A 13,426-nucleotide genomic window follows, 5' to 3' on the forward strand; every position below is an offset into this window, starting at 1 on the left:
GTCAGGAGATCGAGACCACGGTGAAACTCTGTCTCTACTAAAAACACAAAAAATTAGCCAGGCGTGGTGGCGGGCGCCTGTAGTCCCAGCTACTCGGAGAGGCTGAGGCAGGAGAATGGCGTGAACTCGGGAGGCGGAGCTTGCAGTGAGCCGAGATTGCGCCACTGCACTCCAGCCTGGGCGACAGAGCGAGACTCCGTCTCAAAAAAAAAAAAAGAGATTTACAAGCAAGGAAAGGCAGATAATTAGAATAAACTCTGTAGGGCTGGAATGAAAGATATTGGTGTAAACCCTTGGCTTTCAACAAGTATAGATAGATATTCACATAAGATATATAGATAAGGGCATAAATATAGAAATAGGAATATACACAGAAGCTACTGAGCACACCTAAGGCTCAGATCTTGGTTTCTAAATACCATTCTAAAATAAAAGTAGACACAAAATAAAATAAAAGGGCTTCTTGGATAAATGGCTAATTCCAAGGCTAAAGAAAAAAGAAGTACAAAACGAATCTGGAACACTTTGTGCCAGAAAGTAAGAAAGCTTTTTAAAAAATAATAAAATAAATAGGGGTGTAATTAAAAAGACATGGAAATCTTGAAAGTGCCCCATCCACAAAACCTGCAACAATTTGAGCATCAAAATAAAAAATAATATTAATGGATTAAAGCTAAGTAAAATATGAAGGCATGAGCCTATACTGATAATAATTAAATTCAAATTTGATGAAGAACAAAACAGTTTCAAAATATCACTACATGAAATATTTATCACAAGGGGATACATAGTAAATTGACAGTGGAAAGCCTAATAGACCTCCCCTTCATCAATTGATCAAAGTGAACATCATCAGTAAAGGAACAAATCAAAATTATGTGTCACTTGATAGGACTCTATAAGAACACTATCTCGCTCTGTGATGTTTCTGCCAAAGAGGAATAGCCTGAATCTAACCAAAAGGAAAGATCAGAGCAATCCGAATTCTACAAAATATTCTTATAATTTGTCTAGGTCATCAAAGTCAAAGAAATACTGACGAACTGTTTCAGACTAGTTCAACCAAACATAACACGATTCTGGACCAGATCAATTTCTTACAAAGACCATTTTGGGGACAACTAATCACACTTGAATGGAGTCTGAAGACTAGGTATTAATAGGGGATACATGTCTATTTCCTGATTTTTATGTTCGTATGGTGGCTATTTAGGGGAATATTCTTGTTCTTAGAAAATACACATTCAAGTATTAGGAGATAATAAAGTATCATGTTGGAAACTTTCAAATGCTTTGAAAAAGTTTCTTTATTCTGTACTCTAAACTTATTGGAAATTTTGAGACCATTTCAGAATAAGAAACAATATAATTTTCAATAACATCAAAATATCAAATACCTGGAAATAAATGTAATGAAACCTACTCAAACCCAGAAAACATTGCTGAGAAAAGTTAAAGACCTGAATAAATGAAATGTTTTACAACGTTCGTATGTTGGAAGGCTCAGTGCTATTGAGATATTCATTGTTCCTAAACTGGCATATAACTTCAGTATGATTCCTATCAAAATTCCAGCAGGCTACTTATTAGACTTACATAAGATAACTCTAAAAATGTTTATGGCAAATTTACACGTCTAGAATAATGAAAATATTCTTGAAAAAGGTGAACAAAACTGGAGAACTAACATTATCTGATCTCAAGCCTTATTCTAAAGTTACAGTAATCAAGACAGTTTAATAGTGGATCATAGGATAAAAACTACATCAATGGAGCAGGATAGAGTGTCCAGAAAATATGGTCAGTGGATTTCACATAACAGTACAAAGTCAATTCTGTGTGGCAAAGAATGCCTTTTAAACAAATGTTGATGAAACAATTGAATGCTTTATAAGACAAAAAATGAACCATAACAATTTTCCCCAACATACACAAGATGAACTATGTACTTAGATATAAAACTCAGAACCATAACACTTTTAGGAAAAAAGAATATTTTCAAGACTTTGAGTATGCAAGAAATTTTTGAACAGGACCCCAAAACACAGATGATAAAAGAAAAAAAAGAAAAAGATTTAAAAAATTTGGACTTTATCAAAGTTAAAATTTTCTGCTTATCAAAAGACACCATAAAGAAAATGAATAGACAAGTTATGGTTTGGAAATATACTTATACCACCTATATATGACTATGGGCTTGTATCCAGTATACACAAAAAACTACAAATCAACAATCTAATTGAGCAACCTAATTTTTCAAAATCAACAAAATACCTGAACAGATGCTTCACAAAAGAAGATACGTGAATAGTCACCAAGTATGTGAAAAGGACTCAATGTTGTTAGTCATCAAAGGGAATGCAAATTAAAATCCATAATCAAATAGCACTTGACACCCAGTAGAAACACTGAAATGAAAAAGACTGACATCAAATGTGGGAAAGGACAAGGAGCAACTAGAATTCACATACATTGCTGGTGTGAGAGTACAGTGTTACTACACTTTCAGGACTATGTAGCCCTTTCTTCAAGTTTGACATACATGTACCTTATGATCCATCTCTTCTTCTCCTAAGTACTTACCCAAAAGAAATGAAAACACATTTACTCCAAATCACGCACAAGAATGTCCATAGTAGCCATGTTCATAACTGCAGAAAAGTGGAAACGATGTAAATGCGCAACAGAATCCAGAAACAAAATGACATCCAACACATAAGAGTGACCATATTTATGAAATCTATATATAAACCAAACTAACCTAGGTTGACAGAAATCAGGTAGTGGGATATAGGGAAGGAATGAACTGGAAAGGAGTCAAAGGGTTTCTAGGATGATGGAGATCTATGTTCTTTTAAGTGGTGTTACACTGGTATATGCTATTACCAGTACTCATTGAACTGAACACTTTAGATCTGTGCATTTTATTATATGTTAATTATGGCACAAAAAAACAAAAACAAAAAACTCTAAAAGGTCTAGTATGGGACTTATGCAGATGAATGCCATTTTATTTTTTTATGTAATTTCAACTTTTATTTATTTCTTTGAGACAGGGTCTTGCTCTGTCACCCAGGCTAGAGTTCAGCGGCGTGATTATAGTTCACTGCAGCCTCAACCTCCCAGGCTCAGGTATTCTCCTGCGTCAGCCTTCTGAGTAGCTGGGACCACAGGCATGCACCACCATGGCCAGATAATTTTTTATTATTTGGAGAGACAAGGTCACCCTATGTTGTCCAGGCTGGTCTCAAACTCCTGGGCTCAAGGGATCCCCCTGCCTCAGCCTCCCAAAGTACTGGGATTACAGGCCTAAGCCACCATGCCCTGACAACTTTTACTTTATTTAGATTCAAGGAGTACATGTTCAGGTTTGTTACCTGGATATATATTACATGATGCTGAGGTTTGGTGGACAATTGGGGCAGCTGTCACCTAGGTACTGGGCATAGTACCCAGTAGTATTTTTTTAATACTCTCTCCCTCTCTTTTCCTCCCCGCCTCTAGTAGTCCCTAGTGTCTATTGTTGCCAGCTTTATGTCCATGAGTACCCAATATTTCACCCCCACTTATAAGTAAGAACATCTGGTATCTGGTTTTCTGTTCCTGTGCTACTTTGCTCAGGGTAATGGCCTCCAGCTACATCCATGTTGCTGCAAAGGACATGGTTTAGTTGTTTTTATGGCTACATAGTATTCCATGGTATATATGTGCTGCATTTTCTTTATCCAATCCACTGTTGATAGGCATCGAGGTTGATTCCATATCTTTGCTACTGTGAATACTGCTGCAATGCACGTCTGAGTGTACATGTCTTTTTGGTAGCGTAACTTATTTTCCTTTGGATATATACCCAGTAATGGGATTGTCATGACAAATCATAGTTCTAAGTTATTTGAGAAATCTCCAAACTCTTCTTTACAGTGGCTGGACTAATTTGCATTCCCATCAACAGTGTATAAACGTTCCCTTTTCTCCACAGCCTCACCAGCATCTCTTGTCTCTTGACTTTTTAATAATAGCCAGATTCATGAAATTTTCAATGTTTAGATTTTTTTCACTCTATAAGAGCACAGTGTTTGAAAAATTAGAAATTTAACACATAATATGTAAATATGGGCATTTGCAACTCAAAGCACCGAAACAGTTGCTATGCAACAAAATGAAGCAGCGAGTGAGCCATCACAGTATGTAATTTGTCACACTCGGGTGATGTCATATTGTAATCCAACTTTTAGAACCATGCTGTTCATAATTTGGTAACTATACAGTCACAACTACATCATTGAAGTTAGTAGCACCAGCTTCAAAATCAAGCAGACCTGGATTCAAATTCTGCCTCAGAAAATTTCCTACTACATAGCTCCTGACTCTTCTTCCAATAATTCTGTGAGGCCTGAGTCTGGAGGTGAAGAGGTGAAAACTACTTCCAGTTCCGGTCTAAATGGCCTTACTTGGAATCTCCTCATTTTAAATCTATCCCTAAGCACCACAAGGTTTAGCATCAGTTCTAGTGGCACAGGCAACACAGAAATGATAAGTAAATACATTCTTCAACTAAGCCCCTCAAACCCGCAGCCACCTTCTCCTGCGTGTTGAGAAATAGCAAACAAGAACTGGATGCCACACCAAGTGGCGTGGATGTTGGAGAGTGTAGCCAGAATCTGAAGCGCTTTTCTTGAACAAGACTGTCAAGGGGCAAATAGACATTTACTTATTTTTGGGTTACACGTGATTGATGATGCCACTCTGTGGCCCAGGATTCTCATTTAACGCCCCTCAGGCATCCAATTGTTTGACAGGCTTAAAACACATGAATACTATTTCCAAAGACAGAGACAGACATCAGGGCCCTTCTACCAGAGCATGTGGAAGAAAGAGCAAACAGCAAAAGAAACTCGCTAGGGAGGGTGAGGCCATGGACAGCTGCCGCTGCATTTGTTTTAGAGTGTAAGCAAGAAAAATGCTCCTTTGACATTTGAAAACTTTCTATATCCTCCTCTGTAACTGCCAAGCTATCCCAGACTTCCTCACCAATGCTCCAAATGCCCATATTTTTCTTCACTCCTGGATATAAATGTGACTCTCTTCTCTTTATTATAAGGCAATGAAAGGCCTCCAGACATAGTCACTGGCACTACTGGGACCCCTAGATGGTTTGCTGGGCCAGGAAGAATGCCGTGTAGCAGTGGGGAGGTAACAGGTTCCTTCACAAGAAGCCACCTGCTCATAATTCATTCACACGCTTTTCCTCTGGGCAAAGCAACAACAATTTAAAATAGTCTAACGTGGGCCTTCCTCGAATTACAAAAATAGGAGTGCATCCAGATTTGAGGATTGGTTGCCCCCTGTTCTCTGGTGCCACCCCAGCTGGAAGACTGCCAGGAACAGGTTACAGAGTCTTTTTAACAGAAATGGAGATTAGCAGGTGTTAAAGACAGATTAGCAACTAAATGAGTTTCTCCCTGTCATAATCAGTATTCAAAGAGGAAGGGTTTTTAGTTGGGCAGCTGCTAGGAGTCTTTTCTGACAAGAAGAAATTTGCCTGGATTTACCAGGCTTTAGCAAACTCTAGATATCAAAGTGTAAAGGTAAGCCATAAATGAAGTTTGTAGCAGGCAGGCACTTGTCTAGAACGTATAACTGAGATAAAATGGGGTCACAGCACGCTTTGTTTTCAGGGCACTTTCTGGGGATGGGAAGGGAGAAGTTCCATGTTTGTGCTTTTTTTCCTGTGGACTCAGATCCTGACTCTAATTCCAAGACTCCACTGGTTCCGTGGTGCTTTCTTTCTGCACCCTTAGATTTGGCCATCAGTCTGGAGGGCAGAGGGAAGAGCTCGAACAGGCTTGGATGAAATAATACTGTCTTAGCCAGTTTGGGCTGCTATAATAAAAATACTGTAGACTGAGTGGCGTAAACAATATACATGTATTCCTTCTGGTTCTGGAGGCTGGGAAGTCCAAGATCAAGATGCTGGCAGATCTGGGGTCTGGTGAGGGCTCTCTTTCTAGTTCGCAGAGAGCTGCCTTCTCACTGTGTCCTCTCATAGCTGAGAGGCCAACAAGGTGAAATCCCATCTCTACTAAAAATACAAAAAATTAGCTGGGGGTGTTGGCACATGCCTATAGTTCCAGCTACTTGGGAGGCTGACGTGAGAGAATCACTGGAACTGGCAGGTGGAGGTTGTGTGAGCCAAGATTATGCTATTGCACTCCAGCCTGGGTGACAGAGCGAGACTCCGTCTCAAAGAAAAGAAAAGAAAAGAAAAGAAAAGAGAAGAGAAGAGAAGAGAAGAGAAGAGACGAAAAGAAAAGGAAAGAAAAGAAAAAATCTCTTTTGTGTTTCTTCCTATAAGGGCACGAATTCTATTCTTGAGGGATCCACTCTCAATTCTAATTGTCTCCCAATGGTCCTACCCCCTAATACCATCACAATGGGTTAGATTCCAACATATAAACTCTGGGGAAACTCAAACATTCATTCTGTAGCAAACACTATGACAGCAAAGTATGCTCTTATAGTCAACTAGGTTTTTAGAGAGAAAGAAAGAAAACAACTATTAAGCACCTACTATGCGCCATGCACTTTACTAAGCTCTTCCATTGTTTTATTTTAACCCAGAAGACCTGGTCCACATTAGAAGATCTGGCATAAGTGAAACTAAAGACAGATTGAGTTGCTTATTTCTTCCCTTCCCATGGTTTTGTGTTTCCTTCTTAATGTTATTTTGAATTTGTTTGGGCTGAAATTATATTACACCCTTGTCATCTCCATTAGCTAAAATGTATTTATGGCTGATTATGCATGCATAAAATAAATTAAATATCTGAATAACATTATCAGTAATTGGTGAAATTGCCTTATGTTTTCACATCCTTACAACAAAAAAGGCATAAACAAATGACCAGAAAAACAAAAGGATAATCCATTATAATTTTCCATATTATCATAGTGATAGGACAGACACAATTATGGGCAATTTCAGTGTCTAAAAATCAAGTATGATGAAAATTATATTGAAGTTAACTAAGAAAAAATTACTTTAGCTATTGCTGCAAACCAACTGCTAGTCAGGATGATAGAAAATAGCCCCTACTTAGAAAAATCAGCCACTGACTTAGAAGTTGACACTGAATCTTTTAAGTTTCTACAAACTATAAACCATAGCTGGAGTGTTCATTTTGATTTGCCTGGGTGATTCTCCATGATATGGTTTCCCTTCGGACACCACTGCTTTATTGGTGAATCATTTATGCTGATTTAGAGAGATATTCTAGTGTGTTTTTCTTTCTAAACACGTAAGTACCACCTTCAGCACAGCCTGGTACATATAAATGTATGTGTGTACCCACACACAAGCACATACAGGGTCAGACCAGCACAATCATTTTTTAGGCTGCTAATTTGTGTGTTTTGATGGTGATGTGAATTTAAAATATTTGATAACCATAAAAACCATCTTGGCATAGGTACTGACCAATTGAGAAGGATACCAGCTGTGACATTACAGTAAAGTACTAGGACCCCTTTTGTGCAAGACCAGGGGATCACAGTAACTGGGGTGCACCAGGAAGTTGCTATTTACCAACCAAAATGGAAGTCTTTTAATTGGTTAACAATGGTGCAACCATACCAGGGTGTCACAACTAAATGTCAGTACTACACACACACACCACACACACACACACAGAGACAGAGAGAGAAAGAGAGAGAGAGAGAACCCCAAGGAAGGTCTGGCCTCTCCCTTGACCTCTGTTATCCAGGTGGTTTTAGTCAGCATCTTGCCAAATGGACACCCCACGACAGTACACTCCTGTAGGGCTCTGGCAGGTGACATGGCAGTCCAAACCAATGGTCATTTCTACAAAGACACCCCTTCTCTTTCAGCACTGACACCTGGAAAACCACAGTCTTATTCACAGAACACAGTAGTTGGGACTAAAGCACAGGTACCACCACTTAGGTTTTAAAAGCCAAAGACGTATGAAGTTTGAAACAGACAGAAATGCTCCAAATCCACCCAAGGGAATCTAAAGAAGATGATCTATCTATCTATCTATCTATCTATCTATCTATCTATCTGTCTGTCTGTCTGTCTGTCTGTCTGTCTGTCTGTCTGTCTATAGATTGAGAGATGTGGCAGGGCCTGTATCTCAAGAGAAAGAGAATCCTTTAACCCATCAAAGTGAGATTTATAAAGAACAGATCCAAACATGCCTTTCCATTTCTCAAAATTCTTTGATGGCCAGCATCACTGATCCTTTAATATGGTAGACAAGTGACTTCATAATGGAGCCTCACCTTATTTCTTGCTGCCTTAACCCTACATTCAAGCAATAGTGAACCATTTGTAGTATTGGAACACATCATGTTATTCTATACCCAGACTTCCATTTCACTGGGTGGGCAATCCATTGCAACCCATATCATAAGTCCTGGAATTGTTAGCTAGAAATCATCCTAGTTGCCTTCATCCAAGTATCCTGAGTAACACAAGGCTTGGCACATAGTAGATCCCAATAGTTTTTGTTGAGTAGATAATTCAATATAACCAGGCAGTTCTGAAGAATAAAAAACGGCAGGCACACTGTCACAGATCTTTGCCTGGGAGAGATGAACACATGTCCAATGTATTCTAAGATCACAGGATCAAAAATGAGCAGAGGTTAAAAATAAAAAAACTGACCACTTCCAGGAGTGGTGAAGACGAGGAGTCATGAGAACTCTCATACCCTGCTTGCAGGAATGTAAAGTGGCACAACCACACGGAAAACACTTTGGCAGCTTCTTAAAAAGTTAAACATATACTTACCATATCATCCAGCCATCCTAGTCCTAGGTATTCACTCAACAGAAATGAAAGTATATGTCCATAGAGATTTGGTACACAAATGTTCATTGAAATCTTATTTCTAATAGCTAAAATATGGAAACAATTTAGATGTTTCCAGTAAAACAACTGGCAAATGGATAAACAAATTGTGGTACATCCATACAGTAAAATGCTTCTCAGCAATAAAAAGCAATGAACTTTTGATACACACTACAAAAAGGATGAATTTCAAAGTAATGATGCTACGTGAAGGTAACCAGACAAAGAGTATGAGCTGTATGATTCCATTTATTCATAATTCTAGAAAATGCGAATTCACGATAGAAAGTAAGCTAGGGCTTCCTGAGAATGGAAGAGGAAGGGGTAAGAAGGAGATATTATAAAAGGGGCATGTGAAAACTTTTGAAAATGATGAGCGTATTCACTATTTTGATTATGATTGTTTTGAGGGTGTATCGGTAAGTGAAGATGCATCTAATTCTATACTTTGAGTATGTGCTATTTATTGAATTTCAATTATACCTTGATAAAGATGTATAAAAGTAAATAATACCTGAGAAAGGTACATGCTTTATGAGAAAACAGTCATTGTGGTTTGGGGAAATTACAATGAGACACTAAGAAGGTAACAGGAACACTTTGATTTTGGAAGTGTAAGTTAGAGATTAAGGGTGGCATTTCAGAAAAGGAAAAATAGAAGAAAAATGTCTAACAGTCAAGGCTGTCCAGTGATAAAATAAACTGGCCTTGGAGGTAGTGAGTTCCTAGTCCCTGGAAGTATTTAATGTGATGACCATTAAATAGTCCTTGAAATGGATTCTTGCCCTGGTTGGCCAATTATTTTCTATGAGCCCTAAGATTCTTTTAATCTCTGATACTTACTTGTTCACCAAGAAGACACTGGCAGGGAATATCTGCTGGTAGCAAACTCTCTGTCACTGATGCTCATGAAAACAACCATTAGGAATTTTCCTCAAGAATAAAAGAAGTGAAAATAATTCAAAGGCATAGGACTTCAAAGAAGTCGAGTTGAAAGGAAATCAGTTCTTCAGATATAGGAATTACTAGTGAGTACAAAGAGAAGAGTGAGTGATGGAGCTTTGGGGAGAGGGCGGCCGGGTGGCTGAAGTCTGGGTGTGAGAATATCAGGGAGGGGAGTAGGCACTGGGGTCTAGAAAACCCAGGGTGCGGCTATAAAAAACAGAACTGGAGTTGTGAGCAGGGATTGGGAGGCTGGGGTCTTGGGATGCTTCCTCACAGATGCTATTGGACTTGCTGTGGAAATAACTTCCCAAAGAACAAAATATACCCCTGTGTTCAAAAACTTCCAGTAGCCTCCTGTTGCACTTAGAACACCATTAAAATGATTTACCAGGGCTACAGAGATACTGCTAAGTGAAAAGAGCAAGATGCCAATAAATGGGTAACAAAAATGCAATGGTTTTCAAAACAAAGACAATGAAAATTCTTTTATCATGAATGTGTATTCTATCTGAGCATTTTGCACAAGGGTATCAGTCTCGATTATTACACTAAATTAAAACTTCTCCTTAAGCCTGGCCCAGGTCCCCAACAAGCCCCACTCTGGCATATGGCACTGCTCTGAGGGGGAGACAGGGATAATTGCTGGAAGCAGAGGGTGTCCGAAGAGGAGCAGTTGTGACCCCCATCACCCACCTGGATGAAGCAATTAAAGACTGACTGAGTGAATCTAACAAATGCCAAAGGGAAGAAAATTGATTTGGGTAAAAGACAAATGAGGTCAATTTCCTCATTTCTGAAAACCAAGGTGAGAGTTAAGGGCAGACCCTTCCCCAGATTCCACATTTCTTCCTTAGTCCATAAAGGAGAGGATATCACTCTTGTCTTATGGAAAGAAAGTTGCCAACTCTTTTTACCCATGAGTCCTCCCCAAGAAAAGGAGGGATGAATGTAATTGCTCAGAGAACAACACTCACCAGAACATGGCTTATTAAAGGGCAGGGATAGGGTATTGCAGAGTTAGGGCCCACTACTTACTACTTTCTCTTTGCATACCTCCCAGACACCCCCCTTTCTCCATCTACAGTACACTATAGGCCTGTGGGCCTCACCCGTCGATGGCTATCTCAAAGTCAGACCTGACCTGTAAGTCAACAGTCTTTAACTTGGTGAAGAAGGTGATATGGTTTGGCTCTGTGTCCTCACCCAAATCTCATCTTGTAGCTCCCATAATTCCCACCTGTTGTGGGAGGGACCCAGTGGGAGATGACTGAATCATGGGGGCAGGTCTTTCCCATGCTGTTCTCATGATAATGCGATAATGAATAGGTCTCATGAGATCTGATGGTTTAAAAAACAGGAGTTTCTCTGTACAAGCTCTCTTTTTGCCTGCTGCCATCCATGTAAGATGTGACTCGCTCCTCCTTGCTTTCCGCCATGATTGTGAGGCCTACCCAGCCACGTGGAACTGTAAGTCCAATAAACCTTTATTTTGTAAATTGCCCAGTCTCAGGTATGTCTTTATTAGCAGTATGAAAATAGACTAATACAGAAGGAGTAGGAAGCTAAGATCTGTTTGTACTCATAACACTTCTGACATCAAATGTGTGGGTTTTTTTCCATACCAATACCTAATGATCCAACTCTTCAGACAACCAACTGGGTGTCCAAGGATCCAGTTCTAACACCAACTACACAGAATTTGCATCACACCCCACAGGTTAAGGGCTCAGTCCCACAAGACTGCCCCCATTTCAGATGCTAATTGCAAGTTCTGGGTCTCCTGTACTTCTAATAGACCAACTATAAATAAGGGGTTCTCCCACCAGCACCCCCATGTTCAATGGTTTGCTACAATGGCTACTGGAACCCAGGAAAAACCATTTATTTACTATTACCGGTTTATTATGAAGGATACAAATGTACATCAGATGAAGAGGCACACAGGGTGAGGTCAGAAGGGTCCTCAGCATGGAGACATCTGTCCCTGTAAGTTAGAGTGTGCCACCTTCCTGGCACATGGATGTGTTCAACTCAGCAGCTCTCTGAGCCCATCCAGTTTAGGGGATTTCATGGAAGTTCCATTACATAAGCATGATAGATTAAATCACTGGCCATCTGTGGTCAGCTCAATCTCCAGCCCCTCTCCCCTCCCTGAAAGTTCCAGTCCTCTAATCACATGGTTGATTCCTCTGGTAATCAGCCCCTGTCCTAAAGCTAGCTAGCTAGGGGCCCACCAAGAGTCACCTCATTTGCATAAACTCAGGTATGGTTCAAAGTCTTATTAAGAGCAACAAAAGATGCTCCTCTCACCCCTCTGACTCAGAAAATTAAAATGGTTTTAGGGCCTCTATGTTAAGAACTAAGGAAGAAGATCAAATATATATTTTTTATTCTATCACAATATCAGAGGCTCTACTCAGCCTCAGGCCTAGCCATGTTCCCAGTCGAGGTTTGAAACCCTTCTTTGGAACCTGAAACCCTACTTTGGAAGTGTTGGGGGTGGGGAGGTGCAGCTATGAATCCAGCACTTTGTGTGGAAGCTCGTTTGTCAGAATCCTGGAAGGGAAGAAAAGGGACTGGTAGGATTTGCCACCATCAATTCTTAGATAGTAAGAAAAATTAAAAGGATGATACAAAGGAAGTAGCAAATTAGTCTATGCCATTAACATTGGCCTTAGACAATCTTCTATTTTCTGATAGCAACAGCAACAACACCACACGCCACCATGAGGCACATACAGTTATCCCCTTTCCACATACGAGTAAGAGAAAACAGAGTCAAAACAACTAAATATCCTGACTTGATCATTCCATGCATGATCATTCTAGGCATGTTACAAAGTCTCACATGTACCCCACAAACATGTGAAATAGTATGTATCCATAGAAGAAAAAACATTTAAATAAAAATTAATTAAAATTTCTAAATAAGGCCGGGCACGGTGGCTCAAGCCTGTAATCCCAGCACTTTGGGAGGCCGAGGCAGGTGGATCACGAGGTCAGCAGATCAAGACCATCCTGGCTAACACGGTGAAACCCCGTCTCTACTAAAAATACAAAAAATTAGCCGGGCGTGTTGGCTGGCGCCTGTAGTCCCAGCTACTCGGGAGGCTGAGGCAGGAGAATGGCGTGAACCCAGGAGGCGGAGCTTGCAGTGAGCCGAGATCGCGCCACTGCACTCCAGCCTGGGGGACAGAGAAAGACTCCATCTCAAAAAAAAAAAAAAAAAAAAAAAAAAAATTCTAAATAAATGGCTAATTAAATAAATAACATAGTACAGAGTGGTGGGACCAAGTAAGTTCCAGACAGTGTTTGCTGTTGTTGCTGTTTTTTTTTGTTTTTGTTTTTTGTTTTGAGACGGAGTCTTGTTCTGTCACCCAGGCTGGAGTGCAGTGGCGCTATCTCGGCTCACTGCAACCTCTACCTCCCAGGTTCATGCCATTCTCCTGCCTCAGCCTCCCGAGTAGCTGGTACTACAGGTGCCCACCACCACACCGGGCTAATTTTTTGTATTTTTAGTAGAGATGGGGTTTCACTGTGTTAGCCAGGATGGTCTCGATCTCCTGACTTCATGATGCACCTGCCTCGGCCTCCCAAAGTGCTGGGATT

This window comes from Hylobates moloch, unplaced genomic scaffold (genome assembly GCF_009828535.3).
Source record: "Hylobates moloch isolate HMO894 unplaced genomic scaffold, HMol_V3 SCAFFOLD_23, whole genome shotgun sequence".
Classification (NCBI taxonomy): Eukaryota; Metazoa; Chordata; class Mammalia; order Primates; family Hylobatidae; genus Hylobates; species Hylobates moloch.